Source organism: Callionymus lyra, chromosome 6 (assembly GCF_982586985.1).
Source record: "Callionymus lyra chromosome 6, fCalLyr1.hap1.1, whole genome shotgun sequence".
NCBI lineage: Eukaryota > Metazoa > Chordata > Actinopteri > Syngnathiformes > Callionymidae > Callionymus > Callionymus lyra.
In genome coordinates this window covers 30,991,339-31,013,851 of record NC_141823.1, presented here as the reverse complement: position 1 = coordinate 31,013,851, position 22,513 = coordinate 30,991,339, and the positions used below count along the sequence as shown (strand labels likewise).

The 22,513-nt window shown below is 41.9% G+C and overlaps 67 non-coding genes across 67 annotated transcripts; all 67 read right to left on the bottom strand.

Annotated features, from left to right (window-relative positions):
- Positions 1 to 362: 362 nt before the first annotated feature.
- Positions 363 to 435, bottom strand: trnak-uuu (transfer RNA lysine (anticodon UUU)). The gene has a single exon. It is a non-coding gene; the product is annotated as a tRNA-Lys (tRNA).
- Positions 436 to 533: 98 nt separating this feature from the next.
- Positions 534 to 607, bottom strand: trnai-aau (transfer RNA isoleucine (anticodon AAU)). The gene has a single exon. It is a non-coding gene; the product is annotated as a tRNA-Ile (tRNA).
- Positions 608 to 1,242: 635 nt separating this feature from the next.
- trnak-uuu (transfer RNA lysine (anticodon UUU)) lies at positions 1,243 to 1,315 on the bottom strand. The gene has a single exon. It is a non-coding gene; the product is annotated as a tRNA-Lys (tRNA).
- A 523-nt stretch (positions 1,316 to 1,838) lies between these two features.
- Positions 1,839 to 1,912, bottom strand: trnai-aau (transfer RNA isoleucine (anticodon AAU)). Its single transcript has one exon. It is a non-coding gene; the product is annotated as a tRNA-Ile (tRNA).
- Positions 1,913 to 2,528: 616 nt separating this feature from the next.
- Positions 2,529 to 2,601, bottom strand: trnak-uuu (transfer RNA lysine (anticodon UUU)). The gene has a single exon. It is a non-coding gene; the product is annotated as a tRNA-Lys (tRNA).
- A 98-nt stretch (positions 2,602 to 2,699) lies between these two features.
- Positions 2,700 to 2,773, bottom strand: trnai-aau (transfer RNA isoleucine (anticodon AAU)). The gene has a single exon. It is a non-coding gene; the product is annotated as a tRNA-Ile (tRNA).
- A 195-nt stretch (positions 2,774 to 2,968) lies between these two features.
- Positions 2,969 to 3,041, bottom strand: trnak-uuu (transfer RNA lysine (anticodon UUU)). Its single transcript has one exon. It is a non-coding gene; the product is annotated as a tRNA-Lys (tRNA).
- Positions 3,042 to 3,139: 98 nt separating this feature from the next.
- Positions 3,140 to 3,213, bottom strand: trnai-aau (transfer RNA isoleucine (anticodon AAU)). Its single transcript has one exon. It is a non-coding gene; the product is annotated as a tRNA-Ile (tRNA).
- Positions 3,214 to 3,398: 185 nt separating this feature from the next.
- Positions 3,399 to 3,471, bottom strand: trnak-uuu (transfer RNA lysine (anticodon UUU)). The gene has a single exon. It is a non-coding gene; the product is annotated as a tRNA-Lys (tRNA).
- Positions 3,472 to 3,569: 98 nt separating this feature from the next.
- Positions 3,570 to 3,643, bottom strand: trnai-aau (transfer RNA isoleucine (anticodon AAU)). The gene has a single exon. It is a non-coding gene; the product is annotated as a tRNA-Ile (tRNA).
- A 185-nt stretch (positions 3,644 to 3,828) lies between these two features.
- On the bottom strand, positions 3,829 to 3,901 carry trnak-uuu (transfer RNA lysine (anticodon UUU)). The gene has a single exon. It is a non-coding gene; the product is annotated as a tRNA-Lys (tRNA).
- A 98-nt stretch (positions 3,902 to 3,999) lies between these two features.
- trnai-aau (transfer RNA isoleucine (anticodon AAU)) lies at positions 4,000 to 4,073 on the bottom strand. The gene has a single exon. It is a non-coding gene; the product is annotated as a tRNA-Ile (tRNA).
- A 195-nt stretch (positions 4,074 to 4,268) lies between these two features.
- On the bottom strand, positions 4,269 to 4,341 carry trnak-uuu (transfer RNA lysine (anticodon UUU)). The gene has a single exon. It is a non-coding gene; the product is annotated as a tRNA-Lys (tRNA).
- Positions 4,342 to 4,439: 98 nt separating this feature from the next.
- trnai-aau (transfer RNA isoleucine (anticodon AAU)) lies at positions 4,440 to 4,513 on the bottom strand. Its single transcript has one exon. It is a non-coding gene; the product is annotated as a tRNA-Ile (tRNA).
- Positions 4,514 to 4,708: 195 nt separating this feature from the next.
- trnak-uuu (transfer RNA lysine (anticodon UUU)) lies at positions 4,709 to 4,781 on the bottom strand. The gene has a single exon. It is a non-coding gene; the product is annotated as a tRNA-Lys (tRNA).
- Positions 4,782 to 4,879: 98 nt separating this feature from the next.
- On the bottom strand, positions 4,880 to 4,953 carry trnai-aau (transfer RNA isoleucine (anticodon AAU)). The gene has a single exon. It is a non-coding gene; the product is annotated as a tRNA-Ile (tRNA).
- Positions 4,954 to 5,137: 184 nt separating this feature from the next.
- trnak-uuu (transfer RNA lysine (anticodon UUU)) lies at positions 5,138 to 5,210 on the bottom strand. Its single transcript has one exon. It is a non-coding gene; the product is annotated as a tRNA-Lys (tRNA).
- A 367-nt stretch (positions 5,211 to 5,577) lies between these two features.
- Positions 5,578 to 5,650, bottom strand: trnak-uuu (transfer RNA lysine (anticodon UUU)). Its single transcript has one exon. It is a non-coding gene; the product is annotated as a tRNA-Lys (tRNA).
- Positions 5,651 to 6,188: 538 nt separating this feature from the next.
- On the bottom strand, positions 6,189 to 6,262 carry trnai-aau (transfer RNA isoleucine (anticodon AAU)). Its single transcript has one exon. It is a non-coding gene; the product is annotated as a tRNA-Ile (tRNA).
- Positions 6,263 to 6,445: 183 nt separating this feature from the next.
- Positions 6,446 to 6,518, bottom strand: trnak-uuu (transfer RNA lysine (anticodon UUU)). The gene has a single exon. It is a non-coding gene; the product is annotated as a tRNA-Lys (tRNA).
- Positions 6,519 to 6,616: 98 nt separating this feature from the next.
- trnai-aau (transfer RNA isoleucine (anticodon AAU)) lies at positions 6,617 to 6,690 on the bottom strand. Its single transcript has one exon. It is a non-coding gene; the product is annotated as a tRNA-Ile (tRNA).
- Positions 6,691 to 7,045: 355 nt separating this feature from the next.
- On the bottom strand, positions 7,046 to 7,119 carry trnai-aau (transfer RNA isoleucine (anticodon AAU)). Its single transcript has one exon. It is a non-coding gene; the product is annotated as a tRNA-Ile (tRNA).
- A 184-nt stretch (positions 7,120 to 7,303) lies between these two features.
- trnak-uuu (transfer RNA lysine (anticodon UUU)) lies at positions 7,304 to 7,376 on the bottom strand. The gene has a single exon. It is a non-coding gene; the product is annotated as a tRNA-Lys (tRNA).
- Positions 7,377 to 7,914: 538 nt separating this feature from the next.
- On the bottom strand, positions 7,915 to 7,988 carry trnai-aau (transfer RNA isoleucine (anticodon AAU)). The gene has a single exon. It is a non-coding gene; the product is annotated as a tRNA-Ile (tRNA).
- Positions 7,989 to 8,354: 366 nt separating this feature from the next.
- trnai-aau (transfer RNA isoleucine (anticodon AAU)) lies at positions 8,355 to 8,428 on the bottom strand. Its single transcript has one exon. It is a non-coding gene; the product is annotated as a tRNA-Ile (tRNA).
- Positions 8,429 to 8,612: 184 nt separating this feature from the next.
- On the bottom strand, positions 8,613 to 8,685 carry trnak-uuu (transfer RNA lysine (anticodon UUU)). The gene has a single exon. It is a non-coding gene; the product is annotated as a tRNA-Lys (tRNA).
- A 367-nt stretch (positions 8,686 to 9,052) lies between these two features.
- On the bottom strand, positions 9,053 to 9,125 carry trnak-uuu (transfer RNA lysine (anticodon UUU)). The gene has a single exon. It is a non-coding gene; the product is annotated as a tRNA-Lys (tRNA).
- A 98-nt stretch (positions 9,126 to 9,223) lies between these two features.
- Positions 9,224 to 9,297, bottom strand: trnai-aau (transfer RNA isoleucine (anticodon AAU)). Its single transcript has one exon. It is a non-coding gene; the product is annotated as a tRNA-Ile (tRNA).
- Positions 9,298 to 9,605: 308 nt separating this feature from the next.
- trnak-uuu (transfer RNA lysine (anticodon UUU)) lies at positions 9,606 to 9,678 on the bottom strand. Its single transcript has one exon. It is a non-coding gene; the product is annotated as a tRNA-Lys (tRNA).
- Positions 9,679 to 9,776: 98 nt separating this feature from the next.
- trnai-aau (transfer RNA isoleucine (anticodon AAU)) lies at positions 9,777 to 9,850 on the bottom strand. The gene has a single exon. It is a non-coding gene; the product is annotated as a tRNA-Ile (tRNA).
- A 308-nt stretch (positions 9,851 to 10,158) lies between these two features.
- On the bottom strand, positions 10,159 to 10,231 carry trnak-uuu (transfer RNA lysine (anticodon UUU)). Its single transcript has one exon. It is a non-coding gene; the product is annotated as a tRNA-Lys (tRNA).
- Positions 10,232 to 10,587: 356 nt separating this feature from the next.
- Positions 10,588 to 10,660, bottom strand: trnak-uuu (transfer RNA lysine (anticodon UUU)). The gene has a single exon. It is a non-coding gene; the product is annotated as a tRNA-Lys (tRNA).
- A 98-nt stretch (positions 10,661 to 10,758) lies between these two features.
- On the bottom strand, positions 10,759 to 10,832 carry trnai-aau (transfer RNA isoleucine (anticodon AAU)). Its single transcript has one exon. It is a non-coding gene; the product is annotated as a tRNA-Ile (tRNA).
- Positions 10,833 to 11,027: 195 nt separating this feature from the next.
- On the bottom strand, positions 11,028 to 11,100 carry trnak-uuu (transfer RNA lysine (anticodon UUU)). The gene has a single exon. It is a non-coding gene; the product is annotated as a tRNA-Lys (tRNA).
- Positions 11,101 to 11,456: 356 nt separating this feature from the next.
- Positions 11,457 to 11,529, bottom strand: trnak-uuu (transfer RNA lysine (anticodon UUU)). Its single transcript has one exon. It is a non-coding gene; the product is annotated as a tRNA-Lys (tRNA).
- A 367-nt stretch (positions 11,530 to 11,896) lies between these two features.
- Positions 11,897 to 11,969, bottom strand: trnak-uuu (transfer RNA lysine (anticodon UUU)). The gene has a single exon. It is a non-coding gene; the product is annotated as a tRNA-Lys (tRNA).
- Positions 11,970 to 12,067: 98 nt separating this feature from the next.
- trnai-aau (transfer RNA isoleucine (anticodon AAU)) lies at positions 12,068 to 12,141 on the bottom strand. Its single transcript has one exon. It is a non-coding gene; the product is annotated as a tRNA-Ile (tRNA).
- Positions 12,142 to 12,450: 309 nt separating this feature from the next.
- On the bottom strand, positions 12,451 to 12,523 carry trnak-uuu (transfer RNA lysine (anticodon UUU)). Its single transcript has one exon. It is a non-coding gene; the product is annotated as a tRNA-Lys (tRNA).
- Positions 12,524 to 12,868: 345 nt separating this feature from the next.
- trnak-uuu (transfer RNA lysine (anticodon UUU)) lies at positions 12,869 to 12,941 on the bottom strand. The gene has a single exon. It is a non-coding gene; the product is annotated as a tRNA-Lys (tRNA).
- Positions 12,942 to 13,297: 356 nt separating this feature from the next.
- On the bottom strand, positions 13,298 to 13,370 carry trnak-uuu (transfer RNA lysine (anticodon UUU)). The gene has a single exon. It is a non-coding gene; the product is annotated as a tRNA-Lys (tRNA).
- A 98-nt stretch (positions 13,371 to 13,468) lies between these two features.
- Positions 13,469 to 13,542, bottom strand: trnai-aau (transfer RNA isoleucine (anticodon AAU)). Its single transcript has one exon. It is a non-coding gene; the product is annotated as a tRNA-Ile (tRNA).
- A 195-nt stretch (positions 13,543 to 13,737) lies between these two features.
- On the bottom strand, positions 13,738 to 13,810 carry trnak-uuu (transfer RNA lysine (anticodon UUU)). Its single transcript has one exon. It is a non-coding gene; the product is annotated as a tRNA-Lys (tRNA).
- A 356-nt stretch (positions 13,811 to 14,166) lies between these two features.
- On the bottom strand, positions 14,167 to 14,239 carry trnak-uuu (transfer RNA lysine (anticodon UUU)). Its single transcript has one exon. It is a non-coding gene; the product is annotated as a tRNA-Lys (tRNA).
- A 98-nt stretch (positions 14,240 to 14,337) lies between these two features.
- trnai-aau (transfer RNA isoleucine (anticodon AAU)) lies at positions 14,338 to 14,411 on the bottom strand. Its single transcript has one exon. It is a non-coding gene; the product is annotated as a tRNA-Ile (tRNA).
- A 195-nt stretch (positions 14,412 to 14,606) lies between these two features.
- trnak-uuu (transfer RNA lysine (anticodon UUU)) lies at positions 14,607 to 14,679 on the bottom strand. Its single transcript has one exon. It is a non-coding gene; the product is annotated as a tRNA-Lys (tRNA).
- A 345-nt stretch (positions 14,680 to 15,024) lies between these two features.
- On the bottom strand, positions 15,025 to 15,097 carry trnak-uuu (transfer RNA lysine (anticodon UUU)). Its single transcript has one exon. It is a non-coding gene; the product is annotated as a tRNA-Lys (tRNA).
- Positions 15,098 to 15,455: 358 nt separating this feature from the next.
- On the bottom strand, positions 15,456 to 15,528 carry trnak-uuu (transfer RNA lysine (anticodon UUU)). The gene has a single exon. It is a non-coding gene; the product is annotated as a tRNA-Lys (tRNA).
- A 356-nt stretch (positions 15,529 to 15,884) lies between these two features.
- On the bottom strand, positions 15,885 to 15,957 carry trnak-uuu (transfer RNA lysine (anticodon UUU)). Its single transcript has one exon. It is a non-coding gene; the product is annotated as a tRNA-Lys (tRNA).
- A 98-nt stretch (positions 15,958 to 16,055) lies between these two features.
- trnai-aau (transfer RNA isoleucine (anticodon AAU)) lies at positions 16,056 to 16,129 on the bottom strand. The gene has a single exon. It is a non-coding gene; the product is annotated as a tRNA-Ile (tRNA).
- A 195-nt stretch (positions 16,130 to 16,324) lies between these two features.
- On the bottom strand, positions 16,325 to 16,397 carry trnak-uuu (transfer RNA lysine (anticodon UUU)). Its single transcript has one exon. It is a non-coding gene; the product is annotated as a tRNA-Lys (tRNA).
- Positions 16,398 to 16,742: 345 nt separating this feature from the next.
- Positions 16,743 to 16,815, bottom strand: trnak-uuu (transfer RNA lysine (anticodon UUU)). The gene has a single exon. It is a non-coding gene; the product is annotated as a tRNA-Lys (tRNA).
- Positions 16,816 to 17,181: 366 nt separating this feature from the next.
- On the bottom strand, positions 17,182 to 17,254 carry trnak-uuu (transfer RNA lysine (anticodon UUU)). The gene has a single exon. It is a non-coding gene; the product is annotated as a tRNA-Lys (tRNA).
- A 98-nt stretch (positions 17,255 to 17,352) lies between these two features.
- On the bottom strand, positions 17,353 to 17,426 carry trnai-aau (transfer RNA isoleucine (anticodon AAU)). The gene has a single exon. It is a non-coding gene; the product is annotated as a tRNA-Ile (tRNA).
- A 195-nt stretch (positions 17,427 to 17,621) lies between these two features.
- On the bottom strand, positions 17,622 to 17,694 carry trnak-uuu (transfer RNA lysine (anticodon UUU)). Its single transcript has one exon. It is a non-coding gene; the product is annotated as a tRNA-Lys (tRNA).
- A 359-nt stretch (positions 17,695 to 18,053) lies between these two features.
- Positions 18,054 to 18,126, bottom strand: trnak-uuu (transfer RNA lysine (anticodon UUU)). The gene has a single exon. It is a non-coding gene; the product is annotated as a tRNA-Lys (tRNA).
- A 356-nt stretch (positions 18,127 to 18,482) lies between these two features.
- trnak-uuu (transfer RNA lysine (anticodon UUU)) lies at positions 18,483 to 18,555 on the bottom strand. The gene has a single exon. It is a non-coding gene; the product is annotated as a tRNA-Lys (tRNA).
- A 98-nt stretch (positions 18,556 to 18,653) lies between these two features.
- trnai-aau (transfer RNA isoleucine (anticodon AAU)) lies at positions 18,654 to 18,727 on the bottom strand. The gene has a single exon. It is a non-coding gene; the product is annotated as a tRNA-Ile (tRNA).
- A 195-nt stretch (positions 18,728 to 18,922) lies between these two features.
- On the bottom strand, positions 18,923 to 18,995 carry trnak-uuu (transfer RNA lysine (anticodon UUU)). Its single transcript has one exon. It is a non-coding gene; the product is annotated as a tRNA-Lys (tRNA).
- A 345-nt stretch (positions 18,996 to 19,340) lies between these two features.
- trnak-uuu (transfer RNA lysine (anticodon UUU)) lies at positions 19,341 to 19,413 on the bottom strand. Its single transcript has one exon. It is a non-coding gene; the product is annotated as a tRNA-Lys (tRNA).
- A 537-nt stretch (positions 19,414 to 19,950) lies between these two features.
- trnai-aau (transfer RNA isoleucine (anticodon AAU)) lies at positions 19,951 to 20,024 on the bottom strand. Its single transcript has one exon. It is a non-coding gene; the product is annotated as a tRNA-Ile (tRNA).
- A 195-nt stretch (positions 20,025 to 20,219) lies between these two features.
- Positions 20,220 to 20,292, bottom strand: trnak-uuu (transfer RNA lysine (anticodon UUU)). The gene has a single exon. It is a non-coding gene; the product is annotated as a tRNA-Lys (tRNA).
- A 359-nt stretch (positions 20,293 to 20,651) lies between these two features.
- Positions 20,652 to 20,724, bottom strand: trnak-uuu (transfer RNA lysine (anticodon UUU)). Its single transcript has one exon. It is a non-coding gene; the product is annotated as a tRNA-Lys (tRNA).
- A 356-nt stretch (positions 20,725 to 21,080) lies between these two features.
- Positions 21,081 to 21,153, bottom strand: trnak-uuu (transfer RNA lysine (anticodon UUU)). Its single transcript has one exon. It is a non-coding gene; the product is annotated as a tRNA-Lys (tRNA).
- Positions 21,154 to 21,251: 98 nt separating this feature from the next.
- trnai-aau (transfer RNA isoleucine (anticodon AAU)) lies at positions 21,252 to 21,325 on the bottom strand. The gene has a single exon. It is a non-coding gene; the product is annotated as a tRNA-Ile (tRNA).
- A 195-nt stretch (positions 21,326 to 21,520) lies between these two features.
- trnak-uuu (transfer RNA lysine (anticodon UUU)) lies at positions 21,521 to 21,593 on the bottom strand. The gene has a single exon. It is a non-coding gene; the product is annotated as a tRNA-Lys (tRNA).
- Positions 21,594 to 21,938: 345 nt separating this feature from the next.
- On the bottom strand, positions 21,939 to 22,011 carry trnak-uuu (transfer RNA lysine (anticodon UUU)). The gene has a single exon. It is a non-coding gene; the product is annotated as a tRNA-Lys (tRNA).
- A 366-nt stretch (positions 22,012 to 22,377) lies between these two features.
- On the bottom strand, positions 22,378 to 22,450 carry trnak-uuu (transfer RNA lysine (anticodon UUU)). Its single transcript has one exon. It is a non-coding gene; the product is annotated as a tRNA-Lys (tRNA).
- Between the last annotated feature and the right edge of the window lie 63 nt (positions 22,451 to 22,513).

Below are 22,513 nucleotides of genomic sequence, written 5' to 3'. Positions count from 1 at the left end.
GGCTACTGCAGACAGTTAAGTAGCAAGGTTTTTGCAGTTCAGATTGTTTTAAATCAAAAAGAAAGTGAAAGTATTGTCAAGCAGTGCAAAATGTGGCCCGTATGGGGATCGAACCCATGACCTTGGCGTTATTAGCACCACGCTCTAACCAACTGAGCTAACCGGCTTCATGAATCTATTCCAAATGTCATGTTATTTTTTTCTTACAGCTAACTGAAATCAGGCAGAAGGGTTTAAAAGGAAGCCATATTTCTCTGTTTGGACACCAAATCTCTGTGTCCCTGTCTATTACTGTTGGTTAACATCTTTGTTGCATGTTTTAGTTCCGTCACAACCATTCGTCTAAATATAAGTAACTGCGTCGCCTGAACAGGGACTTGAACCCTGGACCCTCAGATTAAAAGTCTGATGCTCTACCGACTGAGCTATCCAGGCTACTGCAGACAGTTAAGTAGCAAGGTTTTTGCAGTTCAGATTGTTTTAAATCAAAAAGAAAGTGAAAGTATTGTCAAATTGGCAAGCAGTGCAAAATGTGGCCCGTATGGGGATCGAACCCATGACCTTGGCGTTATTAGCACCACGCTCTAACCAACTGAGCTAACCGGCCTCATGAAACTATTCCAAATGTCATGTTATTTTTTTCTTACAGCTAACTGAAATCAGGCAGAAGGGTTTAAAAGGAAGCCATACTTCTCTGTTTGGACACCAAATCTCTGTGTCCCTGTCTATTACTGTTGGTTAACATCTTTGTTGCATGTTTTGGTTCCGTCACAACCATTTGTCTAAACATAAGTAAGTGGGTCGCCTGAACAGGGACTTGAACCCTGGACCCTCAGATTAAAAGTCTGATGCTCTACCGACTTAGCTATCCAGGCTACTGCAGACACTTAAGTAGCAAGGTTTTTACAGTTCATATAGTTTTAAATCAAAAAGAAAGTGAAAGTATTGTCAAATTGGCAAGCATTGCAAAATGTGGCCCGTATGGGGATCGAACCCATGACCTTGGCGTTATTAGTACCACGCTCTAACCAACTGAGCTAACCGGCCTCATGAATCTATTCCAAATGTCATGTTATTTTTTTCTTACAGCTAACTGAAATCAGGCGGAAGGGTTTAAAAGGAAGCCATACTTCTCTGTTTGGACACCAAATCTCTGTGTCCCTGTCTATTACTGTTGGTTAACATCTTTGTTGCATGTTTTGGTTCCGTCACAACCATTTGTCTGAATATAAGTAACTGGGTTGCCTGAACAGGGACTTGAACCCTGGACCCTCAGATTAAAAGTCTGATGCTCTACCGACTGAGCTATCCAGGCTACTGCAGACAGTAAAGTAGCAAGGTTTTTGCAGTTCAGATTGTTTTAAATCAAAAAGAAAGTGAAAGTATTGTCAAATTGGCAAGCAGTGCAAAATGTGGCCCGTATGGGGATCGAACCCATGACTTTGGCGTTATTAGCACCACGCTCTAACCAACTGAGCTAACCGGCCTCATGAAACTATTCCAAATGTCATGTTATTTTTTTCTTACAGCTAACTGAAATCAGGCAGAAGGGTTTAAAAGGAAGCCATACTTCTCTGTTTGGACACCAAATCTCTGTGTCCCTGTCTATTACCATCTTTGTTGCATGTTTTGGTTCCGTCACAACCATTTGTCTAAACATAAGTAAGTGGGTCGCCTGAACAGGGACTTGAACCCTGGACCCTCAAATTAAAAGTCTGATGCTCTACCGACTGAGCTATCCAGGCTACTGCAGACAGTTAAGTAGCAAGGTTTTTACAGTTCATATAGTTTTAAATCAAAAAGAAAGTGATTGTCAAATTGGCAAGCAGTGCAAAATGTGGCCCGTATGGGGATCGAACCCATGACCTTGGCGATATTAGCACCACGCTCTAACCAACTGAGCTAACCGGCCTCATGAAACTATTCCAAATGTCATGTTATTTTTTTCTTACAGCTAACTGAAATCAGGCAGAAGGGTTTAAAAGGAAGCCATACTTCTCTGTTTGGACACCAAAGCTCTGTGTCCCTGTCTATTACTGTTGGTTAACATCTTTTGGTTCCGTCACAACCATTTGTCTAAACATAAGTAAATGGGTCGCCTGAACAGGGACTTGAACCCTGGACCCTCAGATTAAAAGTCTGATGCTCTACCGACTGAGCTACCCAGGCTACTGCAGACAGTTAAGTAGCAAGGTTTTTGCAGTTCAGATTGTTTTAAATCAAAAAGAAAGTGAAAGTATTGTCAAGCAGTGCAAAATGTGGCCCGTATGGGGATCGAACCCATGACCTTGGCGTTATTAGCACCACGCTCTAACCAACTGAGCTAACCGGCTTCATGAATCTATTCCAAATGTCATGTTATTTTTTTCTTACAGCTAACTGAAATCAGGCAGAAGGGTTTAAAAGGAAGCCATATTTCTCTGTTTGGACACCAAATCTCTGTGTCCCTGTCTATTACTGTTGGTTAACATCTTTGTTGCATGTTTTAGTTCCGTCACAACCATTCGTCTAAATATAAGTAACTGCGTCGCCTGAACAGGGACTTGAACCCTGGACCCTCAGATTAAAAGTCTGATGCTCTACCGACTGAGCTATCCAGGCTACTGCAGACAGTTAAGTAGCAAGGTTTTTGCAGTTCAGATTGTTTTAAATCAAAAAGAAAGTGAAAGTATTGTCAAATTGGCAAGCAGTGCAAAATGTGGCCCGTATGGGGATCGAACCCATGACCTTGGCGTTATTAGCACCACGCTCTAACCAACTGAGCTAACCGGCCTCATGAAACTATTCCAAATGTCATGTTATTTTTTTCTTACAGCTAACTGAAATCAGGCAGAAGGGTTTAAAAGGAAGCCATACTTCTCTGTTTGGACACCAAATCTCTGTGTCCCTGTCTATTACTGTTGGTTAACATCTTTGTTGCATGTTTTGGTTCCGTCACAACCATTTGTCTAAACATAAGTAAGTGGGTCGCCTGAACAGGGACTTGAACCCTGGACCCTCAGATTAAAAGTCTGATGCTCTACCGACTGAGCTATCCAGGCTACTGCAGACAGTTAAGTAGCAAGGTTTTTGCAGTTCAGATTGTTTTAAATCAAAAAGAAAGTGAAAGTATTGTCAAATTGGCAAGCAGTGCAAAATGTGGCCCGTATGGGGATCGAACCCATGACCTTGGCGTTATTAACACCACGCTCTAACCAACTGAGCTAACCGGCCTCATGAAACTATTCCAAATGTCATGTTCTTTTTTTCTTACAGCTAACTGAAATCAGGCAGAAGGGTTTAAAAGGAAGCCATACTTCTCTGTTTGGACACCAAATCTCTGTGTCCCTGTCTATTACCATCTTTGTTGCATGTTTTGGTTCCGTCACAACCATTTGTCTAAACATAAGTAAGTGGGTCGCCTGAACAGGGACTTGAACCCTGGACCCTCAGATTAAAAGTCTGATGCTCTACCGACTGAGCTATCCAGGCTACTGCAGACAGTTAAGTAGCAAGGTTTTTGCAGTTCAGATTGTTTTAAATCAAAAAGAAAGTGAAAGTATTGTCAAATTGGCAAGCAGTGCAAAATGTGGCCCGTATGGGGATCGAACCCATGACCTTGGCGTTATTAGCACAACGCTCTAACCAACTGAGCTAACCGGCCTCATGAAACTATTCCAAATGTCATGTTCTTTTTTTCTTACAGCTAACTGAAATCAGGCAGAAGGGTTTAAAAGGAAGCCATACTTCTCTGTTTGGACACCAAATCTCTGTGTCCCTGTCTATTACCATCTTTGTTGCATGTTTTGGTTCCGTCACAACCATTTGTCTAAACATAAGTAAGTGGGTCGCCTGAACAGGGACTTGAACCCTGGACCCTCAGATTAAAAGTCTGATGCTCTACCGACTGAGCTATCCAGGCTACTGCAGACAGTTAAGTAGCAAGGTTTTTGCAGTTCAGATTGTTTTAAATCAAAAAGAAAGTGAAAGTATTGTCAAATTGGCAAGCAGTGCAAAATGTGGCCCGTATGGGGATCGAACCCATGACCTTGGCGTTATTAGCACAACGCTCTAACCAACTGAGCTAACCGGCCTCATGAAACTATTCCAAATGTCATGTTATTTTTTTCTTACAGCTAACTGAAATCAGGCAGAAGGGTTTAAAAGGAAGCCATACTTCTCTGTTTGGACACCAAATCTCTGTGTCCCTGTCTATTACTGTTGGTTAACATCTTTGTTGCATGTTTTGGTTCCGTCACAACCATTTGTCTAAATATAAGTAACTGGGTCGCCTGAACAGGGACTTGAACCCTGGACCCTCAGATTAAAAGTCTGATGCTCTACCGACTGAGCTATCCAGGCTACTACAGACAGTTAAGTAGCAAGGTTTTTGCAGTTCAGATTGTTTTAAATCAACAAGAAAGTGAAAGTATTGTCAAATTGGCAAGCAGTGCAAAATGTGGCCCGTATGGGGATCGAACCCATGACCTTGGCGTTATTAGCACCACGCTCTAACCAACTGAGCTAACCGGCCTCATGAAACTATTCCAAATGTCATGTTATTTTTTTCTTACAGCTAACTGAAATCAGGCAGAAGGGTTTAAAAGGAAGCCATACTTCTCTGTTTGGACACCAAATCTCTGTGTCCCTGTCTATTACTGTTGGTTAACATCTTTGTTGCATGTTTTGGTTCCGTCACAACCATTTGTCTAAACATAAGTAAGTGGGTCGCCTGAACAGGGACTTGAACCCTGGACCCTCAGATTAAAAGTCTGATGCTCTACCGACTGAGCTATCCAGGCTACTGCAGACAGTTAAGTAGCAAGGTTTTTGCAGTTCACATTGTTTTAAATCAAAAAGAAAGTGAAAGTATTGTCAAATTGGCAAGCAGTGCAAAATGTGGCCCGTATGGGGATCGAACCCATGACCTTGGCGTTATTAGCACAACGCTCTAACCAACTGAGCTAACCGGCCTCATGAAACTATTCCAAATGTCATGTTATTTTTTTCTTACAGCTAACTGAAATCAGGCAGAAGGGTTTAAAAGGAAGCCATACTTCTCTGTTTGGACACCAAATCTCTGTGTCCCTGTCTATTACTGTTGGTTAACATCTTTTGGTTCCGTCACAACCATTTGTCTAAACATAAGTAAATGGGTCGCCTGAACAGGGACTTGAACCCTGGACCCTCAGATTAAAAGTCTGATGCTCTACCGACTGAGCTATCCAGGCTACTGCAGACAGTTAAGTAGCAAGGTTTTTGCAGTTCAGATTGTTTTAAATCAAAAAGAAAGTGAAAGTATTGTCAAATTGGCAAGCAGTGCAAAATGTGGCCCGTATGGGGATAGAACCCATGACCTTGGCGTTATTAGCACCACACTCTAACCAACTGAGCTAACCGGCATCATGAATCTATTCCAAATGTCATGTTATTTTTTTCTTACAGCTAACTGAAATCAGGCAGAAGGGTTTAAAAGAAAGCCATACTTCTCTGTTTGGACACCAAATCTCTGTGTCCCTGTCTATTACTGTTGGTTAACATCTTTGTTGCATGTTTTGGTTCCGTCACAACCATTTGTCTAAATATAAGTAACTGGGTTGCCTGAACAGGGACTTGAACCCTGGACCCTCAGATTAAAAGTCTGATGCTCTACCGACTGAGCTATCCAGGCTACTGCAGACAGTTAAGTAGCAAGGTTTTTGCAGTTCAGATTGTTTTAAATCAAAAAGAAAGTGAAAGTATTGTCAAATTGGCAAGCAGTGCAAAATGTGGCCCGTATGGGGATCGAACCCATGATCTTGGATTTATTAGCACCACGCTCTAACCAACTGAGCTAACCGGCCTCATGAAACTATTCCAAATGTCATGTTATTTTTTTCTTACAGCTAACTGAAATCAGGCAGAAGGGTTTAAAAGGAAGCCATACTTCTCTGTTTGGACACCAAATCTCTGTGTCCCTGTCTATTACTGTTGGTTAACATCTTTGTTGCATGTTTTGGTTCCGTCACAACCATTTGTCTAAACATAAGTAAGTGGGTCGCCTAAACAGGGACTTGAACCCTGGACCCTCAGATTAAAAGTCTGATGCTCTACCGACTGAGCTATCCAGGCTACTGCAGACAGTTAAGTAGCAAGGTTTTTGCAGTTCAGATTGTTTTAAATCAAAAAGAAAGTGAAAGTATTGTCAAATTGGCAAGCAGTGCAAAATGTGGCCTATATGGGGATCGAACCCATGACCTTGGCGTTATTAGCACCACGCTCTAACCAACTGAGCTAACCGGCCTCATGAAACTATTCCAAATGTCATGTTATTTTGTTCTTACAGCTAACTGAAATCAGGCAGAAGGGTTTAAAGGAAGCCATACTTCTCTGTTTGGACACCAAATCTCTGTGTCGCTGTCTATTACTGTTGGTTAACATCTTTTGGTTCTGTCACAACCATTTGTCTAAACATAAGTAAGTGGGTCGCCTGAACAGGGACTTGAACCCTGGACCCTCAGATTAAAAGTCTGATGCTCTACCGACTGAGCTATCCAGGCTACTGCAGACAGTTAAGTAGCAAGGTTTTTGCAGTTCAGATTGTTTTAAATCAAAAAGAAAGTGAAAGTATCGTCAAATTGGCAAGCAGTGCAAAATGTGGCCCGTATGGGGATCGAACCCATGACCTTGGCGTTATTAGCACCACGCTCTAACCAACTGAGCTAACCGGCCTCATGAAACTATTCCAAATGTCATGTTATTTTTTTCTTACAGCTAACTGAAATCAGGCAGAAGGGTATAAAAGGAAGCCATACTTCTCTGTTTGGACACCAAATCTCTGTGTCCCTGTCTATTACTGTTGGTTAACATCTTTTGGTTCCGTCACAACCATTTGTCTAAACATAAGTAAGTGGGTCGCCTGAACAGGGACTTGAACCCTGGACCCTCAGATTAAAAGTCTGATGCTCTACCGACTGAGCTATCCAGGGTACTGCAGACAGTTAAGTAGCAAGGTTTTTACAGTTCATATAGTTTTAAATCAAAAAGAAAGTGAAAGTATTGTCAAATTGGCAAGCAGTGCAAAATGTGGCCCGTATGGGGATCGAACCCATGACCTTGGCGTTATTAGCACCACGCTCTAACCAACTGAGCTAACCGGCCTCATGAAACTATTCCAAATGTCATGTTATTTTTTTCTTACAGCTAACTGAAATCAGGCAGAAGGGTTTAAAAGGAAGCCATACTTCTCTGTTTGGACACCAAATCTCTGTGTCCCTGTCTATTACTGTTGGTTAACATCTTTTGGTTCCGTCACAACCATTTGTCTAAACATAAGTAAATGGGTCGCCTGAACAGGGACTTGAACCCTGGACCCTCAGATTAAAAGTCTGATGCTCTACCGACTGAGCTATCCAGGCTACTGCAGACAATTAAGTAGCAAGGTTTTTGCAGTTCAGATTGTTTTAAATCAAAAAGAAAGTGAAAGTATTGTCAAATTGGCAAGCAGTGCAAAATGTGGGCCGTATGGGGATCGAACCCATGACCTTGGCGTTATTAGCACCACGCTCTAACCAACTGAGCTAACCGGCATCATGAATCTATTCCAAATGTCATGTTATTTTTTTCTTACAGCTAACTGAAATCAGGCAGAATGGTTTAAAAGGAAGCCATACTTCTCTGTTTGGACACCAAATCTCTGTGTCCCTGTCTATTACTGTTGGTTAACATCTTTGTTGCATGTTTTGGTTCCGTCACAACCATTTGTCTAAATATAAGTAACTGGTTCGCCTGAACAGGGACTTGAACCCTGGACCCTCAGATTAAAAGTCTGATGATCTACCGACTGAGCTATCCAGGCTACTGCAGACAGTTAAGTAGCAAGGTTTTTGCAGTTCAGATTGTTTTAAATCAAAAAGAAAGTGAAAGTATTGTCAAATTGGCAAGCAGTGCAAAATGTGGCCCGTATGGGGATCGAACCCATGATCTTGGCGTTATTAGCACCACGCTCTAACCAACTGAGCTAACCGGCCTCATGAAACTATTCCAAATGTCATGTTATTTTTTTCTTACAGCTAACTGAAATCAGGCAGAAGGGTTTAAAAGGAAGCCATACTTCTCTGTTTGGACACCAAATCTCTGTGTCCCTGTCTATTACTGTTGGTTAACATCTTTGTTGCATGTTTTGGTTCCGTCACAACCATTTGTCTATACATAAGTAAGTGGGTCGCCTAAACAGGGACTTGAACCCTGGACCCTCAGATTAAAGGTCTGATGCTCTACCGACTGACCTATCCAGGCTACTGCAGACAGTTAAGTAGCAAGGTTTTTGCAGTTCAGATTGTTTTAAATCAAAAAGAAAGTGAAAGTATTGTCAAATTGGCAAGCAGTGCAAAATGTGGCCCGTATGGGGATCGAACCCATGACCTTGGCGTTATTAGCACCACGCTCTAACCAACTGAGCTAACCGGCCTCATGAAACTATTCCAAATGTCATGTTATTTTTTTCTTACAGCTAACTGAAATCAGGCAGAAGGGTTTAAAAGGAAGCCATACTTCTCTGTTTGGACACCAAATCTCTGTGTCCCTGTCTATTACTGTTGGTTAACATCTTTTGGTTCCGTCACAACCATTTGTCTAAACATAAGTAAATGGGTCGCCTGAACAGGGACTTGAACCCTGGACCCTCAGATTAAAAGTCTGATGCTCTACCGACTGAGCTATCCAGGCTACTGCAGACAGTTAAGTAGCAAGGTTTTTGCAGTTCAAATTGTTTTAAATCAAAAAGAAAGTGAAAGTATTGTCAAATTGGCAAGCAGTGCAAAATGTGGCCCGTATGGGGATCGAACCCATGACCTTGGCTTTATTAGCACCACGCTCTAACCAACTGAGCTAACCGGCCTCATGAAACTATTCCAAATGTCATGTTATTTTTTTCTTACAGCTAACTGAAATCAGGCAGAAGGGTTTAAAAGGAAGCCATACTTCTCTGTTTGGACACGAAATCTCTGTGTCCCTGTCTATTACTGTTGGTTAACATCTTTGTTGCATGTTTTGGTTCCGTCACAACCATTTGTCTAAACATAAGTAAGTGGGTCGCCTGAACAGGGACTTGAACCCTGGACCCTCAGATTAAAAGTCTGATGCTCTACCGACTGAGCTATCCAGGCTACTGCAGACAGTTAAGTAGCAAGGTTTTTGCAGTTCACATTGTTTTAAATCAAAAAGAAAGTGAAAGTATTGTCAAATTGGCAAGCAGTGCAAAATGTGGCCCGTATGGGGATCGAACCCATGACCTTGGCGTTATTAGCACCACGCTCTAACCAACTGAGCTAACCGGCCTCATGAATGTATTCCAAATGTCATGTTATTTATTTCTTACAGCTAACTGAATGCCCGTATGGGGATCGAACCCATGACCTTGGCGTTATTAGCACCACGCTCTAACCAACTGAGCTAACTGGCCTCATGAATGTATTCCAAATGTCATGTTATTTTTTTCTTACAGCTAACTGAAATCAGGCAGAAGGGTTTAAAAGGAAGCCATACTTCTCTGTTTGGACACCAAATCTCTGTGTCCCTGTCTATTACTGTTGGTTAACATCTTTTGGTTCCGTCACAACCATTTGTCTAAACATAAGTAAGTGGGTCGCCTGAACAGGGACTTGAACCCTGGACCCTCAGATTAAAAGTCTGATGCTCTACCGACTGAGCTATCCAGGCTACTGCAGACAGTTAAGTAGCAAGGTTTTTGCAGTTCACATTGTTTTAAATCAAAAAGAAAGTGAAAGTATTGTCAAATTGGCAAGCAGTGCAAAATGTGGCCCGTATGGGGATCGAACCCATGACCTTGGCGTTATTAGCACCACGCTCTAACCAACTGAGCTAACCGGCCTCATGAATGTATTCCAAATGTCATGTTATTTATTTCTTACAGCTAACTGAATGCCCGTATGGGGATCGAACCCATGACCTTGGCGTTATTAGCACCACGCTCTAACCAACTGAGCTAACTGGCCTCATGAATGTATTCCAAATGTCATGTTATTTTTTTCTTACAGCTAACTGAAATCAGGCAGAAGGGTTTAAAAGGAAGCCATACTTCTCTGTTTGGACACCAAATCTCTGTGTCCCTGTCTATTACTGTTGGTTAACATCTTTTGGTTCCGTCACAACCATTTGTCTAAACATAAGTAAGTGGGTCGCCTGAACAGGGACTTGAACCCTGGACCCTCAGATTAAAAGTCTGATGCTCTACCGACTGAGCTATCCAGGCTACTGCAGACAGTTAAGTAGCAAGGTTTTTGCAGTTCACATTGTTTTAAATCAAAAAGAAAGTGAAAGTATTGTCAAATTGGCAAGCAGTGCAAAATGTGGCCCGTATGGCAGACCTTGGCTTTATTAGCACCACGCTCTAACCAACTGAGCTAACCGGCCTCATGAAACTATTCCAAATGTCATGTTATTTTTTTCTTACAGCTAACTGGAATCAGGCAGAAGGGTTTAAAAGGTAGCCATACTTCTCTGTTTGGACACCAAATCTCTGTGTCCCTGTCTATTACTGTTGGTTAACATCTTTGTTGCATGTTTTGGTTCCGTCACAACCATTTGTCTAAACATAAGTAAGTGGGTCGCCTGAACAGGGACTTGAACCCTGGACCCTCAGATTAAAAGTCTGATGCTCTACCGACTGAGCTATCCAGGCTACTGCAGACAGTTAAGTAGCAAGGTTTTTGCAGTTCAGATTGTTTTAAATCAAAAAGAAAGTGAAAGTATTGTCAAATTGGCAAGCAGTGCAAAATGTGGCCCGTATGGGGATCGAACCCATGACCTTGGCGTTATTAGCACCACGCTCTAACCAACTGAGCTAACCGGCCTCATGAATCTATTCCAAATGTCATGTTATTTTTTTCTTACAGCTAACTGAAATCAGGCAGAAGGGTTTAAAAGGAAGCCATACTTCTCTGTTTGGACACCAAATCGCTGTGTCCCTGTCTATTACTGTTGGTTAACATCTTTGTTGCATGTTTTGGTTCCGTCACAACCATTTGTCTAAACATAAGTAAGTGGGTTGCCTGAACAGGGAATCGAACCCTGGACCTTCAGATTAAAAGTCTGATGCTCTACCGACTGAGCTATCCAGGCTACTGCAGACAGTTAAGTAGCAAGGTTTTTGCAGTTCACATTGTTTTAAATCAAAAAGAAAGTGAAAGTATTGTCAAATTGGCAAGCAGTGCAAAATGTGGCCCGTATGGCAGACCTTGGCTTTATTAGCACCACGCTCTAACCAACTGAGCTAACCGGCCTCATGAAACTATTCCAAATGTCATGTTATTTTTTTCTTACAGCTAACTGAAATCAGGCAGAAGGGTTTAAAAGGAAGCCATACTTCTCTGTTTGGACACCAAATCTCTGTGTCCCTGTCTATTACTGTTGGTTAACATCTTTGTTGCATGTTTTGGTTCCGTCACAACCATTTGTCTAAACATAAGTAAGTGGGTCGCCTGAACAGGGACTTGAACCCTGGACCCTCAGATTAAAAGTCTGATGCTCTACCGACTGAGCTATCCAGGCTACTGCAGACAGTTAAGTAGCAAGGTTTTTGCAGTTCAGATTGTTTTAAATCAAAAAGAAAGTGAAAGTATTTTCAAATTGGCAAGCAGTGCAAAATGTGGCCCGTATGGGGATCAAACCCATGACCTTGGCGTTATTAGCACCACACTCTAACCAACTGAGCTAACCGGCCTCATGAAACTATTCCAAATGTCATGTTATTTTTTTCTTACAGCTAACTGAAATCAGGCAGAAGGGTTTAAAAGGAAGCCATACTTCTCTGTTTGGACACCAAATCTCTGTGTCCCTGTCTATTACTGTTGGTTAACATCTTTGTTGCATGTTTTGGTTCCGTCACAACCATTAGTCTAAACATAAGTAAGTGGGTCGCCTGAACAGGGACTTGAACCCTGGACCCTCAGATTAAAAGTCTGATGCTCTACCGACTGAGCTATCCAGGCTACTGCAGACAGTTAAGTAGCAAGGTTTTTGCAGTTCAGATTGTTTTAAATCAAAAAGAAAGTGAAAGTATTGTCAAATTGGCAAGCAGTGCAAAATGTGACCCGTATGGGGATCGAACCCATGACCTTGGCGTTATTAGCACCACGCTCTAACCAACTGAGCTAACCGGCCTCATGAATCTATTCCAAATGTCATGTTATTTTTTTCTTACAGCTAACTGAATGCCCGTATGGGGATCGAACCCATGACCTTGGCGTTATTAGCACCACGCTCTAACCAACTGAGCTAACCGGCCTCATGAATGTATTCCAAATGTCATGTTATTTTTTTCTTACAGCTAACTGAAATCAGGCAGAAAGGGTTTAAAAGGAAGCCATACTTCTCTGTTTGGACACCAAATCTCTGTGTCCCTGTCTATTACTGTTGGTTAACATCTTTTGGTTCCGTCACAACCATTTGTCTAAACATAAGTAAGTGGGTCGCCTGAACAGGGACTTGAACCCTGGACCCTCAGATTAAAAGTCTGATGCTCTACCGACTGAGCTATCCAGGCTACTGCAGACAGTTAAGTAGCAAGGTTTTTGCAGTTCACATTGTTTTAAATCAAAAAGAAAGTGAAAGTATTGTCAAATTGGCAAGCAGTGCAAAATGTGGCCCGTATGGCAGACCTTGGCTTTATTAGCACCACGCTCTAACCAACTGAGCTAACCGGCCTCATGAAACTATTCCAAATGTCATGTTATTTTTTTCTTACAGCTAACTGAAATCAGGCAGAAGGGTTTAAAAGGAAGCCATACTTCTCTGTTTGGACACCAAATCGCTGTGTCCCTGTCTATTACTGTTGGTTAACATCTTTTGGTTCCGTCACAACCATTTGTCTAAACATAAGTAAGTGGGTTGCCTGAACAGGGAATCGAACCCTGGACCTTCAGATTAAAAGTCTGATGCTCTACCGACTGAGCTATCCAGGCTACTGCAGACAGTTAAGTAGCAAGGTTTTTGCAGTTCACATTGTTTTAAATCAAAAAGAAAGTGAAAGTATTGTCAAATTGGCAAGCAGTGCAAAATGTGGCCCGTATGGCAGACCTTGGCTTTATTAGCACCACGCTCTAACCAACTGAGCTAACCGGCCTCATGAAACTATTCCAAATGTCATGTTATTTTTTTCTTACAGCTAACTGAAATCAGGCAGAAGGGTTTAAAAGGAAGCCATACTTCTCTGTTTGGACACCAAATCTCTGTGTCCCTGTCTATTACTGTTGGTTAACATCTTTGTTGCATGTTTTGGTTCCGTCACAACCATTTGTCTAAACATAAGTAAGTGGGTCGCCTGAACAGGGACTTGAACCCTGGACCCTCAGATTAAAAGTCTGATGCTCTACCGACTGAGCTATCCAGGCTACTGCAGACAGTTAAGTAGCAAGGTTTTTGCAGTTCAGATTGTTTTAAATCAAAAAGAAAGTGAAAGTATTGTCAAATTGGCAAGCAGTGCAAAATGTGACCCGTATGGGGATCGAACCCATGACCTTGGCGTTATTAGCACCACGCTCTAACCAACTGAGCTAACCGGCCTCATGAATCTATTCCAAATGTCATGTTATTTTTTTCTTACAGCTAACTGAAATCAGGCAGAAGGGTTTAAAAGGAAGCCATACTTCTCTGTTTGGACACCAAATCTCTGTGTCCCTGTCTATTACTGTTGGTTAACATCTTTGTTGCATGTTTTGGTTCCGTCACAACCATTTGTCTAAACATAAGTAAGTGGGTCGCCTGAACAGGGACTTGAACCCTGGACCCTCAGATTAAAAGTCTGATGCTCTACCGACTGAGCTATCCAGGCTACTGCAGACAGTTAAGTAGCAAGGTTTTTGCAGTTCACATTGTTTTAAATCAAAAAGAAAGTGAAAGTATTGTCAAATTGGCAAGCAGTGCAAAATGTGGCCCGTATGGCAGACCTTGGCTTTATTAGCACCACGCTCTAACCAACTGAGCTAACCGGCCTCATGAAACTATTCCAAATGTCATGTTATTTTTTTCTTACAGCTAACTGGAATCAGGCAGAAGGGTTTAAAAGGTAGCCATACTTCTCTGTTTGGACACCAAATCTCTGTGTCCCTGTCTATTACTGTTGGTTAACATCTTTGTTGCATGTTTTGGTTCCGTCACAACCATTTGTCTAAACATAAGTAAGTGGGTCGCCTGAACAGGGACTTGAACCCTGGACCCTCAGATTAAAAGTCTGATGCTCTACCGACTGAGCTATCCAGGCTACTGCAGACAGTTAAGTAGCAAGGTTTTTGCAGTTCAGATTGTTTTAAATCAAAAAGAAAGTGAAAGTATTGTCAAATTGGCAAGCAGTGCAAAATGTGGCCCGTATGGGGATCGAACCCATGACCTTGGCGTTATTAGCACCACGCTCTAACCAACTGAGCTAACCGGCCTCATGAATCTATTCCAAATGTCATGTTATTTTTTTCTTACAGCTAACTGAAATCAGGCAGAAGGGTTTAAAAGGAAGCCACACTTCTCTGTTTGGACACCAAATCTCTGTGTCCCTGTCTATTACTGTTGGTTAACATCTTTGTTGCATGTTTTGGTTCCGTCACAACCATTTGTCTAAACATAAGTAAGTGGGTTGCCTGAACAGGGACTTGAACCCTGGACCTTCAGATTAAAAGTCTGATGCTCTACCGACTGAGCTATCCAGGCTACTGCAGACAGTTAAGTAGCAAGGTTTTTGCAGTTCACATTGTTTTAAATCAAAAAGAAAGTGAAAGTATTGTCAAATTGGCAAGCAGTGCAAAATGTGGCCCGTATGGCAGACCTTGGCTTTATTAGCACCACGCTCTAACCAACTGAGCTAACCGGCCTCATGAAACTATTCCAAATGTCATGTTATTTTTTTCTTACAGCTAACTGAAATCAGGCAGAAGGGTTTAAAAGGAAGCCATACTTCTCTGTTTGGACACCAAATCTCTGTGTCCCTGTCTATTACTGTTGGTTAACATCTTTTGGTTCCGTCACAACCATTTGTCTAAACATAAGTAAATGGGTCGCCTGAACAGGGACTTGAACCCTGGACCCTCAGATTAAAAGTCTGATGCTCTACCGACTGAGCTATCCAGGCTACTGCAGACAGTTAAGTAGCAAGGTTTTTGCAGTTCAGATTGTTTTAAATCAAAAAGAAAGTGAAAGTATTGTCAAACAGTGCAAAATGTGGCCGTATGGGGATCGAACCCATGACCTTGGCGTTATTAGCACCACGCTCTAACCAACTGAGCTAACCGGCCTCATGAATCTATTCCAAATGTCATGTTATTTTTTTCTTACAGCTAACTGAAATCAGGCAGAAGGGTTTAAAAGGAAGCCATACTTCTCTGTTTGGACACCAAATCTCTGTGTCCCTGTCTATTACTGTTGGTTAACATCTTTGTTGCATGTTTTGGTTCCGTCACAACCATTTGTCTAAACATAAGTAAGTGGGTCGCCTGAACAGGGACTTGAACCCTGGACCCTCAGATTAAAAGTCTGATGCTCTACCGACTGAGCTATCCAGGCTACTGCAGACAGTTAAGTAGCAAGGTTTTTGCAGTTCACATTGTTTTAAATCAAAAAGAAAGTGAAAGTATTGTCAAATTGGCAAGCAGTGCAAAATGTGGCCCGTATGGCAGACCTTGGCTTTATTAGCACCACGCTCTAACCAACTGAGCTAACCGGCCTCATGAAACTATTCCAAATGTCATGTTATTTTTTTCTTACAGCTAACTGGAATCAGGCAGAAGGGTTTAAAAGGTAGCCATACTTCTCTGTTTGGACACCAAATCTCTGTGTCCCTGTCTATTACTGTTGGTTAACATCTTTGTTGCATGTTTTGGTTCCGTCACAACCATTTGTCTAAACATAAGTAAGTGGGTCGCCTGAACAGGGACTTGAACCCTGGACCCTCAGATTAAAAGTCTGATGCTCTACCGACTGAGCTATCCAGGCTACTGCAGACAGTTAAGTAGCAAGGTTTTTGCAGTTCAGATTGTTTTAAATCAAAAAGAAAGTGAAAGTATTGTCAAATTGGCAAGCAGTGCAAAATGTGGCCCGTATGGGGATCGAACCCATGACCTTGGCGTTATTAGCACCACGCTCTAACCAACTGAGCTAACCGGCCTCATGAATCTATTCCAAATGTCATGTTATTTTTTTCTTACAGCTAACTGAAATCAGGCAGAAGGGTTTAAAAGGAAGCCACACTTCTCTGTTTGGACACCAAATCTCTGTGTCCCTGTCTATTACTGTTGGTTAACATCTTTGTTGCATGTTTTGGTTCCGTCACAACCATTTGTCTAAACATAAGTAAGTGGGTTGCCTGAACAGGGACTTGAACCCTGGACCTTCAGATTAAAAGTCTGATGCTCTACCGACTGAGCTATCCAGGCTACTGCAGACAGTTAAGTAGCAAGGTTTTTGCAGTTCACATTGTTTTAAATCAAAAAGAAAGTGAAAGTATTGTCAAATTGGCAAGCAGTGCAAAATGTGGCCCGTATGGCAGACCTTGGCTTTATTAGCACCACGCTCTAACCAACTGAGCTAACCGGCCTCATGAAACTATTCCAAATGTCATGTTATTTTTTTCTTACAGCTAACTGAAATCAGGCAGAAGGGTTTAAAAGGAAGCCATACTTCTCTGTTTGGACACCAAATCTCTGTGTCCCTGTCTATTACTGTTGGTTAACATCTTTTGGTTCCGTCACAACCATTTGTCTAAACATAAGTAAATGGGTCGCCTGAACAGGGACTTGAACCCTGGACCCTCAGATTAAAAGTCTGATGCTCTACCGACTGAGCTATCCAGGCTACTGCAGACAGTTAAGTAGCAAGGTTTTTGCAGTTCAGATTGTTTTAAATCAAAAAGAAAGTGAAAGTATTGTCAAATTGGCAAACAGTGCAAAATGTGGCCGTATGGGGATCGAACCCATGACCTTGGCGTTATTAGCACCACGCTCTAACCAACTGAGCTAACCGGCCTCATGAAACTATTCCAAATGTCATGTTATTTTTTTCTTACAGCTAACTGAAATCAGGCAGAAGGGTTTAAAAGGAAGCCATACTTCTCTGTTTGGACACCAAATCTCTGTGTCCCTGTCTATTACTGTTGGTTAACATCTTTGTTGCATGTTTTGGTTCCGTCACAACCATTTGTCTAAACATAAGTAAGTGGGTCGCCTGAACAGGGACTTGAACCCTGGACCCTCAGATTAAAAGTCTGATGCTCTACCGACTGAGCTATCCAGGCTACTGCAGACAGTTAAGTAGCAAGGTTTTTGCAGTTCAGATTGTTTTAAATCAAAAAGAAAGTGAAAGTATTTTCAAATTGGCAAGCAGTGCAAAATGTGGCCCGTATGGGGATCGAACCCATGACCTTGGCGTTATTAGCACCACACTCTAACCAACTGAGCTAACCGGCCTCATGAAACTATTCCAAATGTCATGTTATTTTTTTCTTACAGCTAACTGAAATCAGGCAGAAGGGTTTAAAAGGAAGCCATACTTCTCTGTTTGGACACCAAATCTCTGTGTCCCTGTCTATTACTGTTGGTTAACATCTTTGTTGCATGTTTTGGTTCCGTCACAACCATTTGTCTAAACATAAGTAAGTGGGTCGCCTGAACAGGGACTTGAACCCTGGACCCTCAGATTAAAAGTCTGATGCTCTACCGACTGAGCTATCCAGGCTACTGCAGACAGTTAAGTAGCAAGGTTTTTGCAGTTCACATTGTTTTAAATCAAAAAGAAAGTGAAAGTATTGTCAAATAGTGCAAAATGTGGCCCGTATGGGGATCGAACCCATGACCTTGGCTTTATTAGCACCACGCTCTAACCAACTGAGCTAACCGGCCTCATGAATGTATTCCAAATGTCATGTTATTTTTTTCTTACAGCTAACTGAAATCAGGCAGAAGGGTTTAAAAGGAAGCCATACTTCTCTGTTTGGACACCAAATCTCTGTGTCCCTGTCTATTACTGTTGGTTAACATCTTTGTTGCATGTTTTGGTTCCGTCACAACCATTTGTCTAAACATAAGTAAGTGGGTCGCCTGAACAGGGACTTGAACCCTGGACCCTCAGATTAAAAGTCTGATGCTCTACCGACTGAGCTATCCAGGCTACTGCAGACAGTTAAGTAGCAAGGTTTTTGCAGTTCACATTGTTTTAAATCAAAAAGAAAGTGAAAGTATTGTCAAATTGGCAAGCAGTGCAAAATGTGGCCCGTATGGCAGACCTTGGCTTTATTAGCACCACGCTCTAACCAACTGAGCTAACCGGCCTCATGAAACTATTCCAAATGTCATGTTATTTTTTTCTTACAGCTAACTGGAATCAGGCAGAAGGGTTTAAAAGGTAGCCATACTTCTCTGTTTGGACACCAAATCTCTGTGTCCCTGTCTATTACTGTTGGTTAACATCTTTGTTGCATGTTTTGGTTCCGTCACAACCATTTGTCTAAACATAAGTAAGTGGGTCGCCTGAACAGGGACTTGAACCCTGGACCCTCAGATTAAAAGTCTGATGCTCTACCGACTGAGCTATCCAGGCTACTGCAGACAGTTAAGTAGCAAGGTTTTTGCAGTTCAGATTGTTTTAAATCAAAAAGAAAGTGAAAGTATTGTCAAATTGGCAAGCAGTGCAAAATGTGGCCCGTATGGGGATCGAACCCATGACCTTGGCGTTATTAGCACCACGCTCTAACCAACTGAGCTAACCGGCCTCATGAATCTATTCCAAATGTCATGTTATTTTTTTCTTACAGCTAACTGAAATCAGGCAGAAGGGTTTAAAAGGAAGCCACACTTCTCTGTTTGGACACCAAATCTCTGTGTCCCTGTCTATTACTGTTGGTTAACATCTTTGTTGCATGTTTTGGTTCCGTCACAACCATTTGTCTAAACATAAGTAAGTGGGTTGCCTGAACAGGGACTTGAACCCTGGACCTTCAGATTAAAAGTCTGATGCTCTACCGACTGAGCTATCCAGGCTACTGCAGACAGTTAAGTAGCAAGGTTTTTGCAGTTCACATTGTTTTAAATCAAAAAGAAAGTGAAAGTATTGTCAAATTGGCAAGCAGTGCAAAATGTGGCCCGTATGGCAGACCTTGGCTTTATTAGCACCACGCTCTAACCAACTGAGCTAACCGGCCTCATGAAACTATTCCAAATGTCATGTTATTTTTTTCTTACAGCTAACTGAAATCAGGCAGAAGGGTTTAAAAGGAAGCCATACTTCTCTGTTTGGACACCAAATCTCTGTGTCCCTGTCTATTACTGTTGGTTAACATCTTTTGGTTCCGTCACAACCATTTGTCTAAACATAAGTAAATGGGTCGCCTGAACAGGGACTTGAACCCTGGACCCTCAGATTAAAAGTCTGATGCTCTACCGACTGAGCTATCCAGGCTACTGCAGACAGTTAAGTAGCAAGGTTTTTGCAGTTCAGATTGTTTTAAATCAAAAAGAAAGTGAAAGTATTGTCAAATTGGCAAACAGTGCAAAATGTGGCCGTATGGGGATCGAACCCATGACCTTGGCGTTATTAGCACCACGCTCTAACCAACTGAGCTAACCGGCCTCATGAAACTATTCCAAATGTCATGTTATTTTTTTCTTACAGCTAACTGAAATCAGGCAGAAGGGTTTAAAAGGAAGCCATACTTCTCTGTTTGGACACCAAATCTCTGTGTCCCTGTCTATTACTGTTGGTTAACATCTTTGTTGCATGTTTTGGTTCCGTCACAACCATTTGTCTAAACATAAGTAAGTGGGTCGCCTGAACAGGGACTTGAACCCTGGACCCTCAGATTAAAAGTCTGATGCTGTACCGACTGAGCTATCCAGGCTACTGCAGACAGTTAAGTAGCAAGGTTTTTGCAGTTCAGATTGTTTTAAATCAAAAAGAAAGTGAAAGTATTTTCAAATTGGCAAGCAGTGCAAAATGTGGCCCGTATGGGGATCGAACCCATGACCTTGGCGTTATTAGCACCACACTCTAACCAACTGAGCTAACCGGCCTCATGAAACTATTCCAAATGTCATGTTATTTTTTTCTTACAGCTAACTGAAATCAGGCAGAAGGGTTTAAAAGGAAGCCATACTTCTCTGTTTGGACACCAAATCTCTGTGTCCCTGTCTATTACTGTTGGTTAACATCTTTGTTGCATGTTTTGGTTCCGTCACAACCATTTGTCTAAACATAAGTAAGTGGGTCGCCTGAACAGGGACTTGAACCCTGGACCCTCAGATTAAAAGTCTGATGCTCTACCGACTGAGCTATCCAGGCTACTGCAGACAGTTAAGTAGCAAGGTTTTTGCAGTTCACATTGTTTTAAATCAAAAAGAAAGTGAAAGTATTGTCAAATAGTGCAAAATGTGGCCCGTATGGGGATCGAACCCATGACCTTGGCTTTATTAGCACCACGCTCTAACCAACTGAGCTAACCGGCCTCATGAATGTATTCCAAATGTCATGTTATTTTTTTCTTACAGCTAACTGAAATCAGGCAGAAGGGTTTAAAAGGAAGCCATACTTCTCTGTTTGGACACCAAATCTCTGTGTCCCTGTCTATTACTGTTGGTTAACATCTTTGTTGCATGTTTTGGTTCCGTCACAACCATTTGTCTAAACATAAGTAAGTGGGTCGCCTGAACAGGGACTTGAACCCTGGACCCTCAGATTAAAAGTCTGATGCTCTACCGACTGAGCTATCCAGGCTACTGCAGACAGTTAAGTAGCAAGGTTTTTGCAGTTCACATTGTTTTAAATCAAAAAGAAAGTGAAAGTATTGTCAAATTGGCAAGCAGTGCAAAATGTGGCCCGTATGGCAGACCTTGGCTTTATTAGCACCACGCTCTAACCAACTGAGCTAACCGGCCTCATGAAACTATTCCAAATGTCATGTTATTTTTTTCTTACAGCTAACTGGAATCAGGCAGAAGGGTTTAAAAGGTAGCCATACTTCTCTGTTTGGACACCAAATCTCTGTGTCCCTGTCTATTACTGTTGGTTAACATCTTTGTTGCATGTTTTGGTTCCGTCACAACCATTTGTCTAAACATAAGTAAGTGGGTCGCCTGAACAGGGACTTGAACCCTGGACCCTCAGATTAAAAGTCTGATGCTCTACCGACTGAGCTATCCAGGCTACTGCAGACAGTTAAGTAGCAAGGTTTTTGCAGTTCAGATTGTTTTAAATCAAAAAGAAAGTGAAAGTATTGTCAAATTGGCAAGCAGTGCAAAATGTGGCCCGTATGGGGATCGAACCCATGACCTTGGCGTTATTAGCACCACGCTCTAACCAACTGAGCTAACCGGCCTCATGAATCTATTCCAAATGTCATGTTATTTTTTTCTTACAGCTAACTGAAATCAGGCAGAAGGGTTTAAAAGGAAGCCACACTTCTCTGTTTGGACACCAAATCTCTGTGTCCCTGTCTATTACTGTTGGTTAACATCTTTGTTGCATGTTTTGGTTCCGTCACAACCATTTGTCTAAACATAAGTAAGTGGGTTGCCTGAACAGGGACTTGAACCCTGGACCTTCAGATTAAAAGTCTGATGCTCTACCGACTGAGCTATCCAGGCTACTGCAGACAGTTAAGTAGCAAGGTTTTTGCAGTTCACATTGTTTTAAATCAAAAAGAAAGTGAAAGTATTGTCAAATTGGCAAGCAGTGCAAAATGTGGCCCGTATGGCAGACCTTGGCTTTATTAGCACCACGCTCTAACCAACTGAGCTAACCGGCCTCATGAAACTATTCCAAATGTCATGTTATTTTTTTCTTACAGCTAACTGAAATCAGGCAGAAGGGTTTAAAAGGAAGCCATACTTCTCTGTTTGGACACCAAATCTCTGTGTCCCTGTCTATTACTGTTGGTTAACATCTTTTGGTTCCGTCACAACCATTTGTCTAAACATAAGTAAATGGGTCGCCTGAACAGGGACTTGAACCCTGGACCCTCAGATTAAAAGTCTGATGCTCTACCGACTGAGCTATCCAGGCTACTGCAGACAGTTAAGTAGCAAGGTTTTTGCAGTTCAGATTGTTTTAAATCAAAAAGAAAGTGAAAGTATTGTCAAATTGGCAAACAGTGCAAAATGTGGCCGTATGGGGATCGAACCCATGACCTTGGCGTTATTAGCACCACGCTCTAACCAACTGAGCTAACCGGCCTCATGAAACTATTCCAAATGTCATGTTATTTTTTTCTTACAGCTAACTGAAATCAGGCAGAAGGGTTTAAAAGGAAGCCATACTTCTCTGTTTGGACACCAAATCTCTGTGTCCCTGTCTATTACTGTTGGTTAACATCTTTGTTGCATGTTTTGGTTCCGTCACAACCATTTGTCTAAACATAAGTAAGTGGGTCGCCTGAACAGGGACTTGAACCCTGGACCCTCAGATTAAAAGTCTGATGCTCTACCGACTGAGCTATCCAGGCTACTGCAGACAGTTAAGTAGCAAGGTTTTTGCAGTTCAGATTGTTTTAAATCAAAAAGAAAGT